This window comes from Sander lucioperca, chromosome 5, assembly GCF_008315115.2.
Source record: "Sander lucioperca isolate FBNREF2018 chromosome 5, SLUC_FBN_1.2, whole genome shotgun sequence".
NCBI lineage: Eukaryota > Metazoa > Chordata > Actinopteri > Perciformes > Percidae > Sander > Sander lucioperca.
Window position 1 is genome coordinate 34,334,661 of NC_050177.1, and position 5,180 is coordinate 34,339,840.

Consider the following 5,180-nt stretch of genomic DNA (forward strand, 5'->3'; position numbering starts at 1 on the left):
TTAGACAAGGAAATACTAAAATAATGATAAAATTGAAGAAGAAAAAAATATGACCACTTCAGCTCAAGGCCTGTCACTGATCAATTCCACTACAAAAATATAGGCCTAAGCAATCGAACTTGATCATATCCATTATATCAGAGGTGGACCACACACGGCCAGTATCGGCCCCATATATCGGTCTAACCTGCCTGAGAGCTTGCAGCTCCGCAGACTGAGCGGCGCACAGTGGAGAGTGTGTGTGTTGAGTTCGGTTAACTTGAAGAATTTGAGCATCCAGGCCTGGTTTTTTTTTTAAATACCGAGCTGTGTCCTGAACAGGACATCACGCCGACAGGCAGATCTCAAGCTGCATCCAACTTTTTTTTTTTTTCCAGGACTGATTATTTCAATAGGCATGGAAGGTGAACGTTACGTCTGCGAGAGGAAGAGCGAAAGAGAGAACCGCTTAACATTTCATGCCAGAAAAAAAAAAATGTTTCTGAACTATTTATGTAATTAAAGATAAAAAAAAAACAACAATCTGTAAATAAAGCTAAGATCCAAGAATATGCAATTGGTATTAATTTATTCAAGGCTGTATATTAGCGTGTATATATTTCGAATTTAACTTGTTGCTTTTTTTTTTTTCCTCCTCCTCCTCTACCCCATTTTACATGAACATATACTGTACATGAAAGCTATTTAGCGCTTGTTGGTTTGAAAAACTGTGTATGAAGCATCGCTGATTTTTAGGTGACGTGTGTGCCATGTTTTAGTCTGCATCCACCGACAAAAGACAGAGGAACAGAGAAAGAGCTCCACATGGATTCAAAAACACCTCAGGTTATTTCACTCCAGCCAGGAGACATTCAAAGCAATTCCTCCTATGGGCGCATCATTCATATCTATTCAAAAATATATTTAAAGATGAAAGTATCTTGTTTATGCTGGTTGTCCGGGTTTTTTTTTTTTTTTTGATTGTCTCACAATTTCAATAAAAAATCGTTGTGTTGAATGCTTGCAGGCCTATTATTATTATTATTATTATTAGTATTATTATTATTAGTATTATTAGTATTACTTTTTATTGATGTTGTAATAATCTTATTAATGCAAAACAGCTGTTCAAATTTATAGAGCATTTTTTAAATGAAATCATCTATGGTTTTACACACATATAAAGGCCTAGTACACACACATAAACACACGTGGGGCAGGAGCGTCCCCTGTCGGCCAAATATTTAACAAGAACAAGGCAGTTTCTGCATGCTGTTTGTTGAATTCGGTAAGAAAATGTTATTGATTTTATTCCACATGTCACTTAAAATACATTTAAATCAGATGGTGAAATGGAATGTGTGGGTGAAATGTGTTGCTAGAAATTTTGCATATAAGCTACAGCTGTGAATATTATATTATCTTATCATTTAGGCTTTATTTGACCAACATAATAAAAGAGAACATTTTCATCTTGGTATTATTTTTTTTCTTCTGTTATTTATTATCTGTTCGTTAGTAGCAGTGGGCTATGTCTGTCATGTTTTATTTATGTTACATCGGGTCTGTCTCCTGCATGCACCGCCGTCCAGGTCTATTTTGAGCAGGTCCTCAGTCACCGTCAATCAGCATTTCCTTTAGTATTGTGTGGCCGTCTGTATTTTTAGAAAGAGTCGAGTAATGTAAGTATTTATAGGAAGAGCTTTCTCTGCTGCGCTCACACACATCCTCTGCAGCCTGAGAGCAACTTTAACTGTTCCATGTTTGACTCAGCTGGGAGCCTGTATATTCTGGAACATAAATTCCACGTTTTACTTGTGGAAATATAGGATATGTAATACCTGGTGTGGCTTTTTAATGGGTTAAATATGGCATTATGTTCAGATGTTTAACATGCAGTAAGCGGCTATTAGCCTATATTATAACTAGCCTATAAGACGATGTGATTTTTATCGATTTGTTATTTCTTTAAAATACTGGCGTTTAAAGCATCGATCTTCAGTGTTTGGTACCAAAGTCAAATTGTGACCCACTGTGTGTGTGTATGTTGAGGCCTGTGTGTGAGCATGATGCAGCAGCAGCAGTGTGTGTGTGACTGTGTATGTGTGTCTCGGTTTAAAGGGTTAAGCAGGGGGAGTTTAGGGCAGCAGACAGCCTTTTGTCCGGGACCCGGCGCCTGTCGCCTGCCTGCCGGCCTCAGCCTCCACACCGCCCCGCTTCCTAATTAGAGAGCCCCCCCCCCTCCTCCTCTCCTGCTCCTCCTCCCCTGCTTCTTCATTTTCTTTTCTTTCTGCAGCGATAATCACAAAACTCTCATTCTATTACGGGGGCCATTGTTGCCACTCTGTTATCTTCAATTAACAGACAGAGCGACTCGAACTCGCACTCTGGGAGAAAAAAGTATTTGTCTAAATCAATCAGTCAATGAGTGATCAATAGGCTCCTGTGGAGGCCCTGTGGATCATAACTAATGACTGGTGACGGCGTGGGGTAAAAAGGCCAAGATTATTCACAACTTTGTTAAATGATCAGTGTAGGCCTATGTTGTTATTTACGCTTTTGTAGGCTAACAGAATAAGTTACACAGTTCATTTCAACACGGAAGACAAACAGCAACCAGGAATGGTTTTCACTGTTTGAAACCTAAACAACGCCACAGAGGCCTGCCCTTCAGTTTCCTGATTACGAGATTACACATACACACATGTTGTATTGCCTTTACGTTTTATATTTGTTCTCTTTTTATTTCTACAATTATTCATGTTAAATAAAACCATGAATTGCAATATAGGGTAGAAATATAAAGCATATTATCTTACCTGCAGATTCAGAACAAATACTTTTACCACGAGCATTTTGCTGATAATTCTTCTACATAAGTGGTACTTTACATGCAAGACTTTTACTTGTAATGGAGTATTTTTACTTTGAGGTATTGCTCCTTTTGCTTAAAAAAAAGAGATCAGAATTCTTCCACTACAGATGAAAATATTGATGTGTAAATAACAAAATTATGCTTTTGGACTCAAAAATTACAATAGATTTGTGGCAATCACTTTGATTTTCTTTTTTTAAATAAGACTAATCCATATGAAAAAAGAAATGAATATGTGAACCTGACTAATACTTTCTAGTGTTCTATATTTTGATGAGCTGCTCACATAAACATATGTTTTTTTGTGATGTGCGAGTTGCTTCATGAGATGATAATAAAGTGATGTAATGGGAAGGGAAAGGCTGAACCAGGCTCTCACTCTGCCATGCTACTGCTGATGACCCTCAGAGACCTCCTTCTGATCCCTGTAGAAACTGACCTATTTGGGTATTTGAAGGTTAAGACTGATGCATTTTAGGTGCGAATCACCTGAGGCCAATATTTTATACCTGTTGACCATTTAAATATTTATTTTGTTAGCCTTGGTCGAGCTGCAAATTAAGTCTAAAACCAGCATTTAGACTGTGGAGGGAAATCTATAATAAATAATGCATCTTATTTCATAATATCAAAGTTTTGTAAGTATTTGTGAATGAAAGGCCAGTATCGGTGCAGTATATTGGTCTGATGGTGCTGGGAAGTAGTCCAGAGATCTGTATGGTGTCTACAGAGTGCGTATTGTTATGCTGCAGCTCTGCAGGCTTCTCTCTCCGCAGGCGGCCTATTGGTTGCTGGGCTCAGGTGCCATCATACTGGTCCAAAGTGGAGCAGGAGGGGTCCAATCACAGGCCACTGTACTCCTTAAGGACAGGCAGGAAGGAGGAGGGAGAAAACACACCGCCTCTAACCTCATTGCAACATTTCACAAGCCACACAGACACACGCACCCACACACAAAGGTAGGAAATACAAATGTTTAACTTTATTAAGCATTTCACCAATAAAGTGAGATGTGCTACAGGGGAAAGTGCAGATTGCTTTGAGTGAACTCCAAACGTCAGTGCAAAAGATCCATTAAAAACACCTCATAAACACACCTATAAAATGCACTTATAATAAAGTACAGACAGATCACATGGGATACCAGAGCTGTAAATTAAACATGTATGTATGTATGAATGTATACTGAAAGAAAGGGACAATGTACTAACCATGCAATAATCAGATAAGATCTATAAAGTTAACATAAAATACTTTGTGAACAAAGTTTGTCACTATTCTGGAAACTATCTGGAAATGGTCATGGTAGTGCTTTTAAAGCAGGCAAAACAAGAAGGCGTACTTGTATGACTGAGTGTGCATGTGTGCTTGTGAGTCCTACTCTTTGGATAGTTTGGAGCCACAGTACCACAGCATGAAAGCCTGTCGCCCCCTAATGGAGACTGAGGAAGGGGAAGAGAAGTCAAGGATTTCTTCCTGAAAGAGTGCAGATTGTTCACTCTGGAATTAATAAAACAAATCCAGTGGAAAGCTTTCCCTTTTATTAGACTTAAGTTAAAGTTCAGTCAGTTTGCCTACTTATGTTGTGTTGTTGATGTGTGTTTTTTTCATCTTGCAGACAAGGGACGAGTATCTTGTTAATAATTTCAACATTAAGCTTTAAACTAGAATATCATGGTACTGTCACCTGTATATTGCCACTTGGACATATAATATTTGTTGTGCAGGCAATCCTTAGTATTGCTAAAGGTTTTTGTACGTATCATAGCTGTCAATTTAGCAAGTAGCTATTGCTCCATACATGTGGATTGTTTGGATTTTTCACTTATAATTCTAAACTCATAATTCTATCAGAAATATACAGCCCATTTTCATAGTATTTTAGTTTTTTTAATTCTTGATAACACATTCTATTCAGTTTGTCCAGCACTCCGAATACCAGCAGACCTCTCAACCAGTGTTGCTTTCCAAAATAAATAACCACTAGGTGGCACACTTACTTACTTTACAAGTTACATCATCAAAAACTGTATGATGAATTGCATAGTTACAACGTGTATTAAAGGAGAACAAACTACAGCAAGCACAATTTATGATCATCATACACATCTGAGTGCAATTACAGATAATATTGGTTGTGTTATAACTGTTTCATTTTATTAAGACTCAATACTCAATAATCAATATTCATACTCATGTCTAAGCACAAGGGTTTGGGAAACAAACTAATTGAAAATTATCCATATATCAAGTTAGAAAGTGTGGATATCTGTCATATGAAATTCAAATAAATTCAAAAATTGAAATGTATAGATGTATAATATAA